The 22,353-nt window shown below is 40.5% G+C and overlaps 1 non-coding gene across 1 annotated transcript; it reads right to left on the reverse strand.

Moving 5' to 3' along the window:
- Positions 1-2,858: 2,858 nt before the first annotated feature.
- On the reverse strand, positions 2,859-2,930 carry trnam-cau. Its single transcript has one exon. It is a non-coding gene; the product is annotated as a tRNA-Met (tRNA).
- Between the last annotated feature and the right edge of the window lie 19,423 nt (positions 2,931-22,353).

A 22,353-nucleotide genomic window follows, 5' to 3' on the forward strand; every position in this document is an offset into this window, starting at 1 on the left:
ATGGCTTTATGATTCTTCTACGCAAATAAAAGCGGCAGCTCTAAACGGACTGGCTTTTTTTTTTCACTGTGTGGATAAGAATTAACTGTTGGGGTTGGAGTAATAAATCTGCAACCACTGAGTGATCACTAAATGAAAGCTGAGTCCTTCTGTCAGTCCAGACCAGAGTTTATTTACATAACTCTTCATTCTTTATAGGAGGAGGACAGTTTTTTTTTTTGTTTGTTTGTTTATTTTTTTTAGTTTGACCACAAATCGGTAGCTTGCTATTAAAATACTGCCTGAATCACTTTCTGCTCCTTGGATTACTGTGAATTCATCGTAACCACTTATACACGACTTTATGTATATAAGGTATTCACATATAACAAGGTGGTGATGACCTCGGAGGAAACACGCTGGCGTTTATGATTCTGAGCTGCAGCTCTGAACTGATCCGAGTGACGACGCGCTGATTTAGCGTCAAGGGTGAAGATCAAGGAGAGAAGAAGAAGAAGGAGCAAGAGACAGAGCAATGATGACGACATTAACGGCCTCATGCGTTTACTGTTAATACGAAGTAGCTTAACCTGAAAGATTCGCATCAAGGTAGTTTGGATTTCTCCAACGGGAATAATTCTTACAATTTGACATGAGGCGTTTGTCTATTACTCCATGTTGATTCAGTCCCTCTTCATAATGCAGCGACCGATTTACTTCTCTTTTCTCTGGCAGATATATGTAAATTATATCTCTATATATTCAAATCTGTCGGTTCAGTTAATCAAGCAACAACAGCTCTTCACCTTTTATTAAAATTTAATTTTACAATTTACATGCTATTAAAGCCTTTGATTCAAGCTAATGCTGCTAATCTCAATGCTCAACTGTCACTTTTTGCCGTAACCATGGAGACTTTGCTTGAAATGGAGACGTCACATGCATACCCTTTATTATGAATGGTGGACAGGTACTTGTGAGGGGGTGGAAGACAGAGGAGGTGCCGTCTGTGCAAGAGTGGGACAAATACTTACATGTCTTGCTCAGCTACAACCTGTCTCATCAGCTGCCTCAGATAATAACCAGCTGTTTGCTTAATGTGGTAAACACACTGTACAACGCAGCACAACTATTTCACATCGTTTAACGACTTGAAACGGTTTAAATCGACTTGTTGTTTCACGTCCGTGTTTGCGTGTCTCCTGCCTTTAACTCTGTCTGATGTGTTCGGTGTCTGGCAGCGTCTTGTCGCTCCATCTTTAAGGACGTCTTCTTCAGGCCATTTCACCATCTCAACCTGTCACCGCTGAGTCTGGAGAGAAGAGGATGTGCAGGCAGAGAGAGAGAGAACCAAGCCAGACAAACAGAGTCAGAGGGAAGACAGACAGACAGGATGTATGGACGACGCTGAGCGGGGACACAACGTCCCAGACGGACGGAAGACGTTCAGTCTCGCTGCAGACGATGCAACGCGAGCCGGAAAAGAAGAAGAATCCACTGGAAATTAATCTGCAGGGACTGAAGTGCGACGTCTCTCACAGCGCATCTATCTACACCTCTGGCAAAAAAAAATGTGACGGTTTAAACGATGCTGTGCACAGACGCACAAAATGACGACGCAGATTATACAGCAGGAGCAATGTGAGATGTTTTAGCGTGATTTGTGCATCATTATAATCAACAAACACAACGTAGACGTAGTGCAGCCAAGACTTGACGGGCAGCTCATGAATGAAGGTGCACAATCCTTTCCAATGATTGTCGTGTTTACCAGTTTACACGACGTATCAGCCATAACATTATGACCACTGACAGGAGAAGAAAAGAAGATTTAAATCATCTTGTGATGATTCAGTGTTTTGCTGTGAAACTTTTGGACCTGGCATTCATTCATGTGGATGTTACTTAAACATGTAGCACCCACCTAAACCAGACCAGACACCCCCCACCCCATAGCAATGATGCTCGTTGGTCTTGATGGCAGCAGCTAGGGTTGGGCGATACTGGGAATTTTGGTATTGATCCGATAACAAGTAAATACAGGACTATCGTTGAATAACTTCGTAATTTTGCCTTTAGAAGATTATGATAATAATGAAACAGAGATAAAAAACACAAATATTTAGACGAATAACCCCGTTTCCATGAAGTAATTACAATATAAAACAATTTAATAGTACACAATTGAAATAATTGCCCTTTTACTACACATAGTTGTTTTAGAAAAAAATAGGAAAAATAAGAAAAAGGAACAAGCAACAACAAAAATATGAATATAACGATGTAAACAACACAACAACAATGGAAAAGAAAGTCAGCAGTAAAAAGTTAGTTGAGCAAAATAACCTAACAAAAGCAACATAGTAATAATAAATAAAAAAACTGCTCAGAGAGGGAAACGTTGGGTCATTCATTTTCTATCAAAGAAGTGGTAAACTGTAACTTTGAATACCTAAGAACAGAACATGTCTGCCTAAAGTCTTCTGCTACTGTTCTGTAGCATTAATGCACGGTAAGAAAAAGCACGCTCACCAACTATCTTTTTTTTCTGACTGTGGGATCATTCAACAGATCAGTTCCCTGGGAGTGAAGTTCACGAGAAGGTGCATAAAAGGTCACAAGTTCATTCAAATAAGATGGTGCAATGCTTCTCCATCCCCACCTTTTACTACGGGTTGGGATGGAGAAGCTCCTGACACACACAGACCTGGAGAGAAGCTGCATGAACTCTGTGACGAGTCATTTGTTGGACGTATAGAAGAGAAACTGGAACAAAAGTATCAATCTCATCACACTGATATTGATCTGATACCGATACTGGCATTGGTATCGCCCTAGCAGCAGCTGATTCCCGACGCTGAGCGCACAAAAGGTTCATGTAGCAGAGGATGGTTTCGATCCATCGACCTCTGGGTTATGGGCCCAGCACGCTTCCGCTGCGCCACTCTGCTCTCAGACAACACTGGACACCAACCTAACACAATCATCTAAGAACAAAGTAAGATCTGTCTAAACTTACCTTAATTCTTAATCTCACCTGACAACAATTTGGAAGTTTACTTGCCAATTATGCATGCAGAACAATTAAAGAAAAGTTTAACGTGTGCACCAGAGGCCTGGTGTTTGTAGTGTTTGTGTATCCAGCATGTGTATTAAAGTGTAATGCCGTCAACTCAGTAGAAGACGTACACAAATCCAGTAATTGTCTCCACATTTTGCTCTGAAGTGACAGTAGAAGTAGAAAAGGCAAAGGCGGAAAATAAGAAAATAATTGCAACGAGAATGGGATCCATGAAAAGTGAAGTAAAAGCTTTGGTCTCCAAAACAGTGATTTAGAGGGAGAAATAAATAAGTGGGTAATTACATCCTTTATCAGTCTGTGTGTGTGTGAAAGAGAGATGGAGAAAATGAGAAAGAATGAGAAAGAACAAAGCCAGTGAAGCTGCTCCACTGCCTTGTTGTCTCAGACTGACCTGGTCTGGTGTTTGACACAGACACGGAGGACGAGGTTGTGTTTTTCCGTCATAAACAGAGTCTGTGTTACATTCAATGCACAAACACTGGGGCAGAAGGTCGCAGGTTCAAACCCACAGGCTGGAAAGAAAAGCTCAGAGTTTTAATTTGACCTCCAAGTACAAAGATGTTTTCCTCTTAGTATTTATGTGGAATCAGTTTTGTCTTATTCTGCATGAATGTTTCAAGGGAACTATTTTACAATAATAATGATAATGATAATAACAATAATAATGAGTGCTGCCTCGCCAGGGGCATAAACACTAGCTTTGTTATGTCAGTTGTTTTCATGTAAGACTGCGCTTACACTGCCTGGTAAAGGTCACACCGATCAGCCACAACATTATGACCACTGAGAGGTGAAATAAATAACATGTTGTGTCACGTCAGTGTTCTGTTGGGAACAACAGTTATTTTGGACCTGGCACTTGAAGTTTTTATCACATATCAGCCACCGCCAGTCGTAGACAACTTTGGTTTGGCTCTGGGGATTAAAAGGAAGGACTGGAGTGAGACAATCATCACCGTTCACACTTCATGTCAGGTAAGATTAATGTGTAATGCATCATTGGTTTCAGCCGGGATATCGTGACTGAAATTACATTTAAGTCGATCGTTATTTGTTAATGCTAATGCTAACCGCAAGCTAACTTCAACGTTAGTAGCATTTGCTACGTTACCCTCCACAGTGGTTCCACTTACTTCTTGTAATGTGTTTGTTGCAGTGGCTTCATTAATGAAGACCGACCAGACTTCGTCCCCTCTGTGTCCTCCTTTGGTTCAATTCGTCCATCCAGTTGGAGACAGTGTACGGGTGAGTGAATAGAGTCCCATCAGTCAGAGTCAACTTTTTAAAATACAGTCTTGGGGAGTGAGTGTATTAGTATATTCTCTAAAATGTGCGTTTTCCTCTTCCATTCTTATCAACAGTGAAATATGCTAACCGCCGTTTACAGCCTATAGTGTTTGAGATGTTTTGCATCCAGTTAAGCCCCGCCCCTCAAAAAATCGGCACATTGTTTACGAACTGTAAAATTTCTATAGGACCCAAAGAGCCCCACTAACTACTGCTACACACCACAGGACACCTTCAGAAGGACCATGTCCGTTCCCTGATGAGTCCCAACTGTTTCGGAGGCACAAGGGAGACCTACACAATATTAGGAAGGTGGTCATAATGTTATGCCTGATTGGTCTTAGTCTGAGCGTCAAGGAAAATCACATGAAACCTTTTCAAACATTTTCAAGCAGAAATATACAAGCTGTGGGACCAGATAGGATCAATGTAAATAGAGTCAAAACTACTGTGTGTCAGTGCTAATCTTCAAATCAAATATGGAAAAAAAAGTAAATTTTAACACTCCTGTATTTGATCTCTCGGCGTGCCTGTTAGAAACACCACAGCTGACTTAGTAAATACAGTGATTTTCACAGCTCGGTTTAGAAAAATCAGCACCAAGAGTCTTTTAACACCAGCTCTGACTGGATGGAGGAGGGTAGTTTAAAACTCTGCACAGGGAAGGAAAAAGTCCACTACGAAATGTGACATTTCTGAAAATAACTATATATGGCAGCAGGCGGGAGATAGACAGAGAAATTTAGAGCATCTCACTGAGACGTAACTCCTCTCTACACACCGCTTGTTATTTCTGTCTTTCTTCCTACCTGCTTTTTCTTTCCTAGATTAAAGGAACTCCTCATATGAGGACGTCCATACCGTGGAAAAGACAAATTGTCTTGCAGTCTTGTGGACGTAAGAATAGCCACAGGGACCCTCTACTTCTACTATATGCGTTCTATATTAAACTCAGCCTAGTGCTATTTATAAATATACACTATTATTATCATTTTGCATTCAATATAAAGCTATCCCTTATCCCTTTACTAAAATATGTTGGATTCATATTAATGTGTATTAAAAGAAAGTTAAATTTGTGGGGAAAAATTAAAAAATAAATAAATAAATATAGATATACAAATGTCTAATCAACCAAAGATTTTGCAGCACCTCTGTGGAAAATGGTCAGAAAAAAACTTCATCTTCATCTTCGCAAAATTTGAGAATTCATTTTGCGTCTCTGGACCTTTCACTGGTCTAATTATATCTGATATCTGAGGAAGGCTTTAAGGGAATTTCTTCTAATTTGGCACAAATGTCCATTTAGACTCAAAGATGAACTAATTTTAACTTAGTAGTTGAAAAGGCTACTCCACAGTGGTCATAGGAAACAAGAATATGTAGAAAGAGTAAACAATTAGAATAAGAATACATGCATCAATCTAAAAATATATATAAAAATATATGTAATTGAACATATGTTCCGGGTTGTTGCTTTATAAAAATACTTAATATGGTGAATTATTGCACATGGTGAGTCCAGACTAAATAATAAATAAAATTATCCAACCAACTGATTCAGAGTGAGGAGCTGTGTAGATTAATGGATACAGATGGATGCAGATATACTGTGGATGGTGCCGCAAGCTGAAAAGGCTACATGAAAAAAAAAAATCAGGACATTTCTTCAACTGACACCAGAAAAGGAGGCAAAACGTTGATTAGTTAGCATGAGCATAATGTCAAAAGAAACTAGTGTGGTAAGAAAGAGAAACGAATCAGATCCAGATGAAGCTGTCGTGCAGGTAGACGAGCTGCTCGTCACTTTCCTGCCTCCTCTCAAGTGTTAGTTTGCTCCGTCAGGCTCCTTGTCTTCACTCTGCTCTTTGTGCAAAATTTCTAAATCCCTCTTCCCTCCATCTGGAGCCCAGGCTGAGAGCAAATACTCTCCGAAAGTGACAAACACAACAATCACAAAGCTCCGTCGCGTCATGCGCCGAACACTTCCAGCGGCAGTCAACAGTTAGCTGTGGGGAACTGACGTGTTTGCTGTTGACTCATCTCGAGTCCGACTCGGATTTCAAATAAAAAGCCGATTATGTGGCAACAAATAGGAGACACTGCGGTGGAGCTTTTTCACTGGAAGTCAACGGGGTCCGCGTTCAGCACTCACAGAGGCAGTGTCTACAAGTTAACTCCACTAATGCTTCGTAAATTCACTCTAATGCCGTCTGTCACTTGGATATTTCGTTTCCTCCTTTTCCTTCCCTTCCCTCCTTTCACACAGACACTAAAATGATAGAATGGAAGTGAATAAATTGTCTTTATTGTCAGCGCATCGAGAGCAGTGCAACGAAATTTCAAAGCAGTTTTCATAGAGATACTTTCACTCACACACACATATGCTGCCACATGCACACGTAATATTAATTTAAAATTAATAAATTGCACTGTTGTGAGTCAATATTTCATCTTTCCGGTTGCTAAAACCTCCTGATAAAGTGACTGAGCTACATTAAATCACAGTCTCCTGAGTGTGGATCCAGCTAAAAAGATTCACGTGCCTTTAATTAAAAAAAAACTTACAACTCTCATGATCTAACAATAGTTTTTCAATTCATCTAAAACGTGAAACGTGACAACTTCTACAGATACAGTGGGGGAAATAAGTATTTGATCCCCTGCTGAATTTGTAAGTTTGCCCACTTCCATAGAAATGATCAGACTCTGGTTTTTATGGTTGTTTACTGGTTATGGGTATAGACAGAATATCAATCGAAAATGCATAAAAAACACACAATCTAAAAGTTATAAATTGTTATGTATTTTATTAAGGGAAATAAGTATTTGATCCCCAACAATTCACTTAGAATTTAGGGTCCTACAGATTGGCTGGTGCGCATGTGGCACACAGCTGTGCTCAGTCAACTAATTACCAATACTCCTGATCTTAACTCGTCATGTATATAAAGCACACCTGCTCTAAGAATCAGTTTCTTACATTCCAACTTCTACAGCACCATGGGCAAGACCAAAGAGCTGTCAAAAGATGTCAGGGACAAGATTGTAGACCTGCACAAGGCTGGTATAGGTTACAAAACCATCAGCAAAAGGCTTGGTGAGAAGGTGACAACTATTGGTGCCATTATTCGCAAGTGGAAGACCCATAAAAGGACCATCAACTGTCCTCGGTCTGGAGCTCCCTGCAAAATCTCGCCTTATGGAGTGAGGATGATGATGAGAAAGGTGAGGGAGCAGCCTAAAACAACACGGCAGGAGCTTGTTAATGATCTGGAAGCAGTTGGGACCTCCATCACCAAGAAAACAGTTGGCAACACACTGCGCCGTTATGGATTGAACTCTTGCAGTGCCCGCAAGGTCCCCCTGCTCAAGAAGGCACATGTACAGGCCCGCCTTAAGTTTGCCAGTGAACATCTAAATGACTCAGAGAAGGCTTGGGAGAAAGTGCTGTGGTCTGACGAAACCAAAGTTGAGCTATTTGGCATTAACTCGACCCGCCGTGTTTGGAGGATGAAAAAACGTGAGTATGACCCAAAGAACACCATACCCACGGTTAAGCATGGAGGTGGAAACATCATGTTTTGGGGCTGTTTTTCAGCAAAGGGTACAGGGCAACTTCACCGCATTATGGGGCCAATGAATGCAGCCATGTACTGTAACATCTTGGACAAAAACCTTCTTTCCTCAGCAAGAACACTGAAGATGCCTCGTGGGTGGGTTTTCCAACATGACAATGACCCAAAACATACTGCCAGAACAACAAAGGAGTGGCTCAAGAAGAAGCATATTAAGGTCATGGAGTGGCCTAGTCAGTCTCCAGACCTTAACCCGATCGAAAACCTGTGGAGGGAGCTGAAGCTCCGAGTTTCCAAGAGGCAGCCAAGAAACTTGAAGGATTTAGAGACTGTCTGTAAAGATGAATGGGCCAAAATCCCTCCTGCGCTGTGTGCAAACCTGGTGACCAACTACAAGAAACGTCTCATCGCTGTGCTTGCCAACAAAGGTTTCTCTACAAAGTACTGACTTGTGTTGTGCTTGGGGATCAAATACTTATTTCCCTTAATAAAATACATAACAATTTATAACTTTTAGATTGTGTGTTTTTTATGCGTTTTCGACTGATATTCTGTCTATACCCATAACCAGTAAACAACCATAAAAACCAGAGTCTGATCATTTCTATGGAAGTGGGCAAACTTACAAATTCAGCAGGGGATCAAATACTTATTTCCCCCACTGTACATCTGAGGAGGAATTAAGTTTGGAAATGTACGTCCAAAAGTCTGGCAGAAAAAAAAGATTTACACAAGAAATCAGCTTTTCTGAGTGAAGAATATCAAGAGGAACAAAGAGTATGAGTTTGAGCCTTTGACAGACAGGTAAAAAAAAATAAAATAATAAATAAAAAAAAGAACTAAAGGAACTAAACCACGTGCTCTTTGGTTTTAAAACTCGCCCATTGTTGAGGCTGAAGTTTGCCCTCAAGGCTTCCAGGACCATGAAGACACGGAGGAAGGTTTCTGCCTTGAAAGAGCGGAGGAGTTACTTGTCGACATAACAAAGAGAGATGACGGATCAAAGTTTCCTGTGCGGCAGATCAAAGATGAACATCAGCAATATAACTAGACCAGCCCTCCTCAGCATCCCCCTGGGGACAAATGGCATGAAAGAGGTTTGATGCAACCTCCTGCAACCTTGAAAGAGACGACGGAGAAAGTACAATACTGATGTGGTTGGCTCCTCACGCCACGACACCGATACTGTTTATAATGTAGAACATGCACGTCGCTGTTTCTGAGAAATCTATCAGTTGTCTATCATGCATCTGTCTTCTATTTTGAATATTTTTCACCTTAAAGTTCAAAGACTAATATTATAATGTAACTAATTACTTTGAAGTTACAGAAGCAAGTCAGTTTGTGCTTCAGACCAGTAAACTGTTCAAGTGTTCAACGGACATTTCACACAGAAATGAAATAAGATGTATAAATATCTAGACAATACAATAACCTAAAATTGTGTCGTCGACGTTAAGTATTGTGTCAGAATAACCTGTTCATAAATGCATGGGCAAAGGACACAGATGTTTTTTTAAAGAGATGTAAAGAAAGTCATCTATGTCAGCCTGAGGTGGACGGAGACATCACTGTTTAAACTTGGGACAGGAGCCTCTGGCAAACTGTGGGTCGTTAGAGGACAACTAAATGAGCAAAAACTGGACACCAGAAGGTCAATCTGAACAATTTACTATAACTGCAAGCGAGTTCTGACTTGTTAACAGACCCTAGTCTTGATAAAGTCTTCAAGAAAAATTCCTCGAGTCCAGCTGGCTTTGTTTTACCTTTGTTTCCAGATATTCCATGACTTCAATGATCTGAATTATGTTAAATTGTTAATTATCAGCTATTATCAGAGCTTATGTGTTGTCGTGTATTTCTCATACACATTGTATGTTGCAGGTATAATGCTAAATGTTTATTGCATTGCAGCCCACACAGTGTCTTTCAGTAGACACCTTAACAGTATCAGCACTCATGTCTGTAAAGACATTAAGCTGAAGTGAAGCCACGCAGGTACATGGAGGGCAGGCAGGTAGAAGAAATGATGTGGAAAGTGTGAGACCTCGGTGTGTTTAGACGAGGATGTGGGCTGCAGTCGGAGCGCCAGTGTAGCTAATTAATCGGCTGGTTCCTCCATAATTTAGTGTTTTATGTTAACCGTGCAGAATGATTACGTAGGGCCTCTGAGATGCAGCTTCTGAGCCCGGTATGAGAACGATGGGAAGACCTATTTCCCAGAATCCCTCCTGACTAAGGGTGACCTCTTATATACACACTGGAGGGAACCAAACGCTCTTTACCTCAGAGTCACAGCCATAAGCAAAATGTATTGACTCATCTGTCAAATGTCAAAAGTGAGAAATGGATCGCGACAACTGCGCTTGATTACTTTTTTTTTTTTTCTTGCATCCGAGCTTTGAGTGATCAGAAAATGAAGCTTAAATGTGCACACTCCCTCCAGAAGGGAATGAAAGAAACTGGAAAACTTGTCGCATGGCAGCAGTGACAGGTAACTGCAGGTACAACTCGGGACCTTTTAAGCTGTATTTTTAGGGAGCGCAAGCAGGAAAAATTATAATATACATATATATATATAAAAGAAATATAATTGTCAATTTCTGTCTCGGAGTCCCCCCCAGTCTGTGTTTGCCTTGGGACGCTGTCTGCCTTTCAACTCTCTGACAGCTCATATACAAGCAAAGTCACAGGAGAGCTGAGCGGAGCTGTCAATCACACATATATACACATATACACAACAGCAAGCACACATCTATCCCAGGGATACGTTATAATGATACCTCCTCCATGTGAATGGCTTAGTCATGTAAGTATTTAGGTGTTTGTGTGTGTATATGTGAGTTCCTGTACAACTATCTTTCTGAGGACCATAATTTGAGGGAGGACAAATTTGCGCAAAGTCCTCACTTTGCAGAAATTTTGGCCAGTTAAGACTTGGTGGTTTAGGGTAAATGTTATGGTTAGGTTATTGTTACAGTAAACATGTGTTCCTTTCTTGTACGTCTGTCTTTCTGAGAACCTGTTTTTAGTTTTACACCATCAAAGTAAGGACACTTGTGCAAGTGAGACCCATCATTTACAAATATGTTTGAGGTGTTAAGACTTGGTTTTAGGGTTAAGGTTACAATTAGGCTGTTGTTAGGATGAGAGTAAAGGTTAGGATTAGGCACTATGTCATTGCATGTCCTCACACAGGTAGCCATACAAACATGTCACCATAAGGACCATAATCGGAGTGAGGACATTTGTGCAAAGTGAGGACTTTGCACAAATTTTGGCTGGTTTTAGGGTAAATGTTACGGTTAGGTTATTGTTATAGTAGGTGTAGGGGTAAGACTGACATATGAACATGTAATGGTGTCTCTGTTGAAGTATTAGTATCACCACTGAAAGAGGACCGCATCTTTTTCTTTCCAAATACCTCATGTAGCTGTTCAAACTTTTAAATCATATTGTCCATTAATTATTGCTCCATGGAACAGATGACGTGAAGATTGTGAATTTTTTTACAGATCTCACACATTATGTTTTAAAGCTCTTTAAACCTTTTTTGGATTTATACAACAGTGCAAGAGTTTGTCATTTAGTGCATGCATTAAATTTTCCTTGGAAAAACCCATGTTTTATGACCAGCAGTGAATTTTGACTGTGCTAAATACCATTCTAAGCCTCAGACTGGTATTGAATTGCTTTATCTTAACAGTTCTGCTAAGGCTGCATCAACTTTTTGGCCACTTGAGTGCAATTAAAGAAAAACAAGACACTAAGTGCTAGTTTTGAAAAGACGTGATATTTTGCAATATTTGGTATCTGTCAATTACTGAGAAAAACATCTTGCTCCAGATGCAGCAATTTAGAGTTAAAACTAAAAGACCCTAAAATGTTCTGTGAGAGATCATGGGAACTACAGCATCTAAGGGTAATTTCAAAGAGCTCGCCATTAAAGCAAGTCATTTTAGATAAACGTGATCCACTTTTAATTTATTGATTTGTGCAGTTTCCAAAGGGAATGCATAGCGGCGGAAGCTAAAGGATGAGCTCTAACGATGTCTGACAAATGGCAGAACATGATATTGATATATGTTGGACACAGAATAAGGACATTTTTCTGATTTAGTTTGGTTGGGACTGGTCTCAGAAGGGCAAGAATGAAACTTATATCCCGAAAGATATTAGCTGGTTGGATGAAGAAATAAAGTAAGAAAGAATCCAAAATGGTCACGTCGCATACCAGCAGCTCTTCTTCTCTCGGTCACACTTTAATAGTGCAAGAGGACTTTGCTCTTCTCATCCTGATAATGCTGCATCAACTTCCTTATCACAAACCAAAGCCCCATGCTTGCATGACAATTTTGCACTACTGTCTGTAATTTGTCATCCCCAGACTCTTGTCACATTGTGATGGTGATACATTTATACTGGATGCTTTGCTAATTATACATATGCCTCGTTCAAAGTAAAGGACAGTGACAGCTGCAATCTCACTCATTAACATTCAGAGGACGGGAACAATTGCTTTCATTAAGGAATGTCAACTATGAGGACGAGCTCTGCTTTATGACCACCCAATAACAACGAAGCACCAATGGGCTGCGATGTGAGATTGACGTAGTGGCCAACTCAAGTTTCTGCAGCTTGCACATGGGTAGGGTAAACATTCTTCCCAAAAACAATCATTATAAAAACGAGCAGCTGTAAAGAGGTGAACGCATTTTTTTTCCCCCCAAAGCTGCACAATTCAATCAATCTGAAACACATTGAAAGTCAAGAAGAGAGTCATGATTATAGTCACTGATTGGTTTCTCCAAAGAGTGAACAGGTGGTCTTTTTGTGAAAATTATTTCAGCTGCACTTTTCCACATTCTGTCAAATGTTTACTCTCCAAAGAAAGTTTAAAAGGAATAGTAAAATAATCCTGTAGATGAATTAAATGGAATAGTTCCATATGGAAGTATCAGTGCTTTGTTTTTCCCATATTTTCATTTCCAACATGTTTTTATCACAGGTTTAAAGATCTCTGGGCTTGTTAGTCTTGACTTGGACTTGTTACCTGGTTGCTACTTTAACTTGTTGGATGTTAGCTGGTTGTTATGTTTAACTGGTTGGACATTAGCTGGTTGCTGTCATGATCTGTATCTGTCTTTTATTTTGTGAGTCATGTTTTGAAGTTTCCTGTTTTATTCTGTCATGTTGAGGAGTTGTTAGGAGGTGAGGACCCAGATGCAGGACTATTGATGAGGCACGAAGTTCAAACAAAAAGTATTTAATAACAAACAAAAGGTGCTGCAAGCATGGCAGGAAAATACAAGATTCAAAAATCAAAGAAAAGAGTCATGGCGTGGATACAAAGAACACGGATGAGGTAATATAGAACAAGACATGAAAACATGACACGGAAACATGTCACAACAAGGAACAAAGGGAAGGACAGGGCTATATATACACAGGGAAGACAAGGCACAGGTGAGACACATGAGGGCATTCAACCAGGTGAAATCAATTAACGATCAAGGGACACACAAGGAAGCACAAGACAGTAAATCCAGAACTTAATAAAATAAAACAGGAAACACAAAACATGAAACAAAAAATAAAAGACCATGACAGTTGCTATGTTAAACTTGTTGGATGTTAGCTGGTTGTTATGTTTAACTGGTTCGTTATTAGCTGGTTGCCACGTTGATGCTTTATGTCTCCATGACAAACACGACGTCTTTTCTCCAAAATCTAGTTCCTTTCATGGGCAGGAGCCTGTCATGTTTGATGGTGCTGCCACTGTGTGTGCAGGTTGTAGCAGAAAGTTTACTCTTATCCACCCATTCACACTCACACACCAGTGACAACAGAGCTGCCGTGCAGATGTTCAGAGTACCGCCCTTGCACGCTTCAGCACAGTAAGTGGAGAGGAGGGCCACATGCCAACGTGTCCTTGAGCAACACGCTCACCACTTGTGTGTATATGAATGTCTGTGCTTGTATTAATGAATGGGTACATGTGACATTGAGAGTGTGAAGCACTTTGACTATGAGCAGATAGAAAAAACATATATAGAAAAGCACTATATACGAGACTTATGAGGGCAGCTAATCACAACCCATAGCTGTTTTATAATGACTGTCCCTTCAACATTCATGGTAGGAGCTAAAGAGTCAGCATAGGGAAAACAAGATGACAAAAGAGTGGACTAACATGGTATATCCATTGATATATTCATTTATTTCGTTTGGACAGGTGTGAACACACTAACAGTGATGGAACCTGTCATGGTCACTGGTTGAGATAAATAGCTCCCGTAGCCATGGCTACTGCGTTTGGCTGTGGCGTCAGTAGAAGGCATGTTTTCTTAGCAAAGTAATGAGCAGTACTGTATTTTAACGAAGGGTTTTTCAAAGTGCATTTGGCTCATTTTGTCACAGAGCTACAGGGCTGTTTACTTTCTTCCTATTTGCTTCCAAACCAGACACACCCGACCAGTAAAGGAGTGAACGTTCTCGTATGATTTACGGGGATACGTTTGGACTAGCTTGGATTTTTGTCACACGCATAAGCTCATTAATAACAGACCTAATGATCTATTGGAGGATAATCACCCTAAAACTAAAAATTAAAAAAAAATCAATCAATAAAATGTGACTCAAACTAATTAACATTTCTTTGAATATAATTAACATTTCTTTGAATATACTAAGGAAACGTCCATCAGATGCTGAAATTAAGTGCAACGGGTCTGACCCTGGGAACCTGAGATGATGAATGAATGTGCTGAAACCATGTATACACCGATCAGCCACAATATTATGACCATGTAAACAACATTGACCACATAAAATAAAACATGAAGAACAGCATAAGGTGTTGACCTGGCCTCCAAATTCACTAGATCCCAAACTTATCAAGTATCTGTGGGATGATCCACAGAGACCCCTCCCTTCAACCCATAGGACCCAAAGACCCCCCGACTAACTAGATCACATGGACCCTCAGAAGGTCCGTGTCCACTATCTGATGGGAAAGTACTACAAAATACTAGGAAGATGGTCATAATGTTATGCCTGATTGGTGTTGACTTAGCTTGTCTCTATTTCTATACAAAACCTACACTATTAACTTTAAGGAGGGGAAACACATAATGACTTTAAAACACCTTTATTTTCTCGCTCTAATCCCACAAATCAAAGGCTCAGAGCTACAGTTCGATGCCGAAGAAGCAGGAGGAGGCAACGCATATCAACGCACGTCTTTATTTTTAACCTTTTCATCCAAACATTGTGTTCATCGCTGTTACCAGCGCTCACTGGCAGGGCTTTTATGTGCTTAGTCTTTAATCTGGCAACTGGGGGATTGTTACAAATTCCCCACCTTCTCCTTTTGGATACTCTCTGCTCATCACAACAATATTTTCCGCAGCACTTGAAGGCAGCAACACGATAGCTGTGAGAGGAATCTGAAACGCTTCCGTTGATGTTTCTTAGCAACACGAGCGAAACACAGAAATGACAACGCTTCCCTTGAAGTTTGTTTTCCGAGACTAGGGGGGGGGTACACGGGCTCAATTTGCACTCAGCACCGAACTCAATAAAGAATTCGGGCAACAAAGCGAGCACTTTATTTCGAGTTGATCCTGCATCCACTTTTAAATAATCCAAGATGGGTGGGATCAATAATGCATAGCTTGAACCTGGCTCTCTGCAGGCTCTCAGCACCACTGAAGCTGCTGATGGAATCATAAACAACGCTCGCTGCATCTGAGGAATGAGGTTGACAATGTTGCCCTTTGCGTGTCTGTGCGTGAGAGGATAGTGAGTGAGTATACTGGAGAGGCAGTGTTTGTTTCTCGGATTGTGTGGCAAGGTCTGGTCTCTGTGTGCGACTGGCTGCGCAGTATGTGTGTCCAACTATCCCGGCGTTTGGGGAACAACACTTGGTTCGCCCAACAATCCAAAAGGTGTTTTAAAGGGCAACTGGACTTGTAGAGTTTCTTGAAGACTCATCCAAGTAGCTTCTTCAGTTCAGAGAGACTGGTGGGGAGTTATAGATATAGATGGCTTCCTTTACCCCTCTCTAAAACCATCTGTCTTCTAAGATTGCCTAAGATTCTGGCGTTGCTATCTTCAAACGAGTGTCAGATGTAGGTGGACTGTTGATTGTTCCCTGATTAGCTGGCTCTCCTGTGTTTGACATGTGTTTGTGGATGGGTTGGTTGGTTTCCCCAAATGTACAGCATGCACTACATTACATAGTTAATGGTCAATTATTAACAGTAATTAGTGGCACCAGTTTAAACCTCAACTTCTCACCAGTCTCTGAGAACTGAAGAAGCTACTCGGCTGAGTGGTGAAACGTCTTCAAGAAACTCTACAAGTCCTTTTTAAAACACGTACGACAACCAAGAACCTTCACAGACATTTGTTTCCCCAACAAGCACAGCATGCGCTGGTCAATTATCAGGAAAAACGTTTTGCTCTTCGAGGTCAGAGGATTATTTTAGAAGTTAGTTGCAAACTGTGGCGTTTTCTCCAGGAATCCAAGGGAAGATAAGCCTTTTTTTTTTTTTTTTATCACTGTAGCTGACATTAAATAAAAACGCTCTTCTCAACAGTTTCGGCAATTCTCTGTTGTGTCGCTTGTTCTCTTCCTCGTTTCTCTTCTCTAATTATTGAGGATTTCACGACGTGCTAAACAGCGCCCCTCTAAAGGTTACGTGGCCAAATGAGGTACTGCACTATTGTCTGAAGGGACGCCAGGCAGAGCTGGTGCTTGGTGAAAAAAATTTAATAAATAAAAGAATAAAAAAGAAGAATGATTAACCAATCAGGTGAGGCTGCTGTCATGACATTGGTCACCTGTGATTCAACAGAACTATGCCAAGGGAAGTCATCCATTGGCCTCAGACCGACACAGTACCGTCATCATGGAGCCAGCAAGTTTGTGTTGACATTTCGTTTCACAGTGATGGAGGATTTGAAGTATTTAGTAACTATAAAATAATAAATAAATAAGTTGTTTAAGTCAAGTCAAGAGGACAATCCGTGTGTGCGTGTGAATGAGGGAGGGCGAGAGAAAATGCATTTTGGTGTTAGATAACAAGAATGTGTACGTCCTGGTAAAATGAAACTGGGCGCTCTAATAGCTCGAAATAGTAATGGAATGACAAAAAAATCAGATTATATTAAAGTTTTTGTCTAATCTGGCGTTCTCTAAAAAAAAGTCCCCACGCCACTGGTTGCAGACTGTCTATACACAGTAAAAGTTAAGTAACTGAAGCCTTCATCAGACTCCAGGAAAGATGCACATGTGGACAGCTCTGCCGTCGCACACCATGATTCTGTCACTCCAGCTCAGACTCACAGGCGGTTTAGGCGTCTGCATCAATTTGACGGCGCAGCTACGGTGACAGCTCAGAGCATAGGCCGACCCGAACGCCATAGCTGACGTGCACCTCTGCAGAAATATAACTACATGCCGTGGCAACACGGGCCGCGAGAGCAGTTTCTGTTTTAGTATTTCCGGCTTCTTCTGAATCTCTGAAATTGATTGTTTTGGATCGACAAAGATGGATGCATCAAGGAAAGGTTAACTGAGGTGGTTCGGAGATACAAACGTTTGTACGATTCAACCTGTAGATTTCGGAAACGGTTGCTGAAACTGAAGCAGGAAGTAGAAACAAAATTAAACCGACTGGCTAGAAAAGACACAGCGCCGACTAGTGTTTGGGTGGTGTTGTTACAGAGTCAGACTGACGAGCGCACAAGAATAAATGGCTCACACCAGCGTAGACTACGTACGTAGGTTACAGCGTACTTTAAATTAGCCTGCAAGTAGTGATGTGCCGTTTGCGAACAAGCCGACTCCAAGATGATTCTTTGTAGCGAATGAGAAGAGTCGATTCCCGTTGGGGTGAGCTCAAACTTCTGTCCTGCTAATCTATGACACAGGACATAGAGTGACTTTATTTTGATTGGAGAAAGATTGTGTTAAATAATTAAGGGAGGCAGCGAGTGTAGTGGTACATTTTGGGAGATTTAAATGTAAGAGCGTTGGGAAAAAGTGTATACAGGTACAAAAACTAGACATCCAGGCTGAGGCATCAGGTATTTCTATAAACCAGCCTAAAGACTTTCATCTAAAAAGGTTCAGTTAAAATGTTAAACAATAGTTAATTGTACTTTTGGGGCTTTTGCAATGAAAAGAAAATGCATAATAAGGCTTTTATGAAAACAGCAAATGAAGTTCGCTTATCAACACACAAACTAAATCAGGATAAAATAGAAGCCTCACAGTGAAATTATGTGAGGAGCCGTTTGGGAGTCGTAAGAGCCGACTCTTTTAAGGGAGCTGAGCCAAAAAAGGCGACTCTTTGACAAGAGAGACTTCCCATCATTAGTTGCTAACGATGTCCCCAGCAAAAATATGGCAGAACAGCTCCATCCGAGAAGTATTTTGACCTCTCAAATAGAGGAAGCATTGACTGGTTATCTATATTTGTAAATCAAACATGTTTGTGAAGTCGTTTTTTTTTTCTCTTGATAACTGGAAGAGGCGCCTGAAGCAGCCACCACTGCTTCCTAAACCTCCATTTAAACACACACGACATGGCTATTTTATTTTCTTTATCTCAATCATTCTCCGCTCTTTGCACATATTATTTGTTTGACACAGCTCCATCACGCGAGCTGTTTTATGTGCCAGTGAGCTGCATAATGAGAATGTGATCTGTGCAGCCGAGCAAAGAGACGCAGTGACAGAAACAAAATTGCACATTGTGACGGACAAAAAATTAATGGTTGAAGGAGGAAAAAAAAAGTCAATAAACGGGAAAGAAAACACCTAATGACATGGCATTTACCACACTGAGTGAATAGTAGTTAGGTCCTTTAGACGTGATGTCTTTCGTGGATCCTTCTGTTCTGAAGCTGAGCTTTAATCAATGCTTTAACATCAACAACCAGTCTCGGACACACATCAGATTCTCAGATTCAGGGCTCAACAGGCTCAAGGGATTATTTTTTGGGTTGTTCTTCAAATTGCACATGGCGGCTTTGACTCAGAAATATTGTAGATGTAAAAGTTTGCAGCAAATTTAAGACTGGATGTAATAACATAATTCACCATTGATTTGAAAATGAACAATAATCCATAAAGGGTGATGGTGTAATCATGAGATCATTCGCTGTATCTCTCACTCATTTGCTTCCATGTGACCTCTCTGCTTTATTAAATAAATAGGGAAGAGGGACAGTGGCTTTAATTTGGATGTATAATGGATGTATAATACACTGTTCAGCCACAATATTATGACCACCTTCCTAATAGACCCCTTCATGGCCTACGTCATTGTGGCATCAAAACATTAGCTGGAGGCAAAACAGAGGCAACACAGTCTCTGTCAACTGGGGAAATGTCGTCTTGCTGTATTTTTGGGGCCAAAACCGAAAAAGCAAAAACACTAACTTGAAGTTTTATCGCATACCAGCCACTGACAACTTTGGTTGAACGCGATTAAAAGAAAGAATTGGAGTGAGAGAATCATCAACAACGCACATTTGATATCAGTTTCCTCCTTGATAACTCTATGGGTTAGACTAAATTACGTTATGTTAATAATTATTTGGGGGATTCTTGTTAGAGGTTAATGCCAATGCTAGCTGCTAGGGGTTTACAGGCTATAGTGTTTGAGATGTTTTGCCTCCAGCTAAGCTCCGCCCCTCAAAATACATCACAGTGTTTACAAGCTGTGAAGTGTCTACGTCTCCTCTTGTGCCTCTAAAACTGTTGTGACTGATCAGGGGGGGCCTGTTGTAGTCTAAGTGGGTGGTACATGTCCAAGTAACTTCCACACAAATGCCACGTCCAAATATTTAACCAGCACGGCTAAATAAATATATATCAAAGCGTTCATACAGTATGTGTCAGTTTGTTGACAAAACTCTCGATTATGACTGGACTGACGTCTTCATGAACTAAACAGAGCTCACCTTGAGCAATTTGAAGTTTAAGATTAATGTAACAAGAGGCAAAAACTGCTTCTGGTAGACTGGTAACGCAGGGAGAAAAGAAATAGACATTCATACATTTCCTTTGGCTTTTAAAGATTAATTGAGCACTTTGGGAAATGGGCTTATTCGCCTCCTAACTGACACTAAGAAGAAAAGGTTGAAACCGCTTGCGTGTCTGTATTGTAAAATGTAGTCAGTGTTTTGTATAAATAATGGATTACAGGGAAGCTTGTTTTTGTTGTTAACGATGAACCCACAAGAAATCACCGGAGTGACACTTCCTCGAAGCGTCTTTGACACAATTCCTATTATTACCTTCCTCTGATCTAGCCTTATCTTGGGAACGAATGGGTTCTCTAAGCAAAGTGTATATAAGATTTACTGCGATAAACAACTCGGGAAGACTTTTATGTTATTACAGAATTTTGCAGCAGGAATCCATCTATCACCAGGTTCTGGCTGTAGCTCCACGCTGTAGCCAAGGAAATGCTTGTTTGCAAATGAAGGCGGTTGAAGAAAACCGCTCAACAAGCTCCAGCACGCACCGATCAGTCATAACATTATGACCACCTTCCTAATATTGTGTAGGTCTCTGTTGTGCCTCCAAATCAGATGCGATTCATCAGTAAATGGACATGGGGGACCTCTGAGGATCATCCCATAGATACTTGATCAGTTTGGGATCTAGTGAATTTGGAGGCCAGGTCAACACCTTGTGCCGTAAACATCTAAGTAACATCCACAAGGCCCAGCAGAACATGTTATTTACTTCTCCTGTCCTTCCCCCGGTCATAATGTTGTGGCTGATTGGTTTGATGCAGCTTTGTAAATCTGTGCTTCCCAGTCGCAGCTGAAAGATAAAGCACTGCCTCCCTCTGCTGGATGTCCATGTGGACAAAAGGTTAAAAGTAATCCTTGTACAAAATGGGATTTCTGGGTTTTTATGTGCTCTAGAGGAAGAACAACAATTATGTCTGACCAACTCATGCAGTGAATCAGCCAACAACAAGGCTGCCACAAAGTGGACGTCAGGCCTGAAACTCAGCTTTTAAACACCTTTTCATCAGCATTAACACTACTCAGTCTTTGTACAATTAGTTTCAAGGCCACAGATGTTTCCTTAACAGATACGCTAAGAAGTAGTTTGTCCTTGTCTGTCATCCAGACGAGGACACATTTCCATATAAATAAAGAGCTCAGTTAACATCGTCATCATCATCGTTCCACTGTTTGCCGCCGATATTAAAGGCTTTAATGTCGGCGGGTTGGACGGAGTAGCTCAGGGCAAATTAAACGCATGAAAATTCACAGAACGGGGTGAAACGTTGTATTATTATTATTATTATCAAAATTAAGAGACCGATCAGCCACAACATTAAAACTGACAGACTGTAGAAGGAAATAACATTGAACCATCTTGTGACAATTCAATGTTCTGCTGGGAAACTTTTGGACCTGGTATTCGTTCATGTGGATGTTAGACATGTAGCCCAGACCAGACCAGACCAGGCCAGACCACATGTCCCCACTGACCACGTCCATTCTCTGATGAGTAACAACTGTTTTGGAGGCACAAGGGAGAGTTACGCAATATTAGGAAGGTGGTCATAATGTTATGCCTGATTGTTGTGCCTGAACCTTAGGTGTATTTTTATTCCTCTTTAGGCATAAAAAAATGATGCAATTGAATACCTTTAGGTTTACATTAATGTTACCAGACCATTACTGAATACATGTCAGCAAAAGAAAAGAAGACTTAGTTTTAGGGTCAAGAAGAGTCACAACTTCAGTGCAAAAGAATAATAAAAAAATAATAATAATTGGAATTATTCCCTTTAACTCTTTAGTTTTCTTCATACAAATATCCCTTGTGGAACAAATTCCTCATATGTCATGCTGTTGTTAAAGCCAGAGGAGAAGAAAGAAAAACTCAAACAGCTGATAATTATAGTAAAAATATCTTCGGATAAGTTACTCTTTAGATAATAATCACGTTTATTTAGATGCAGATTTATATCAATGAAACTATGATCTTTTATGCACAAATTTGATCTTGCTTCCAAACTTTTGGCCTGTAGTGTACAAAAACAAAACAAAAAAACAAAACAAACAGCTTTTAAATAGCTGTCCCCTAAAGTGACCACTATGCATGAAAGGGTCAATGATGTGGCTGATCTGTTGAAAATGGTTTTAGTTGAAGATTTTTTTTTTTCCCTAAAGACTGAAAGAGAAGGTTGCATGATGCACAGAGTAGAAAGTTACTCAAGACAACTTTGATAGTGGGCGTTGGAAATAATAATAATTTAATAATAACTTTATGTCTTTAGTTGGTGGCAGCAGCAGAGAAACCTGTTATTTCTCCCAGTTCTTCCTCATTAACGCCACCAACACTTACAAATTATACAAATATAATTATTAAACCACGCG

Source organism: Mugil cephalus, chromosome 5 (genome assembly GCF_022458985.1).
Source record: "Mugil cephalus isolate CIBA_MC_2020 chromosome 5, CIBA_Mcephalus_1.1, whole genome shotgun sequence".
NCBI classification, from domain to species: Eukaryota; Metazoa; Chordata; class Actinopteri; order Mugiliformes; family Mugilidae; genus Mugil; species Mugil cephalus.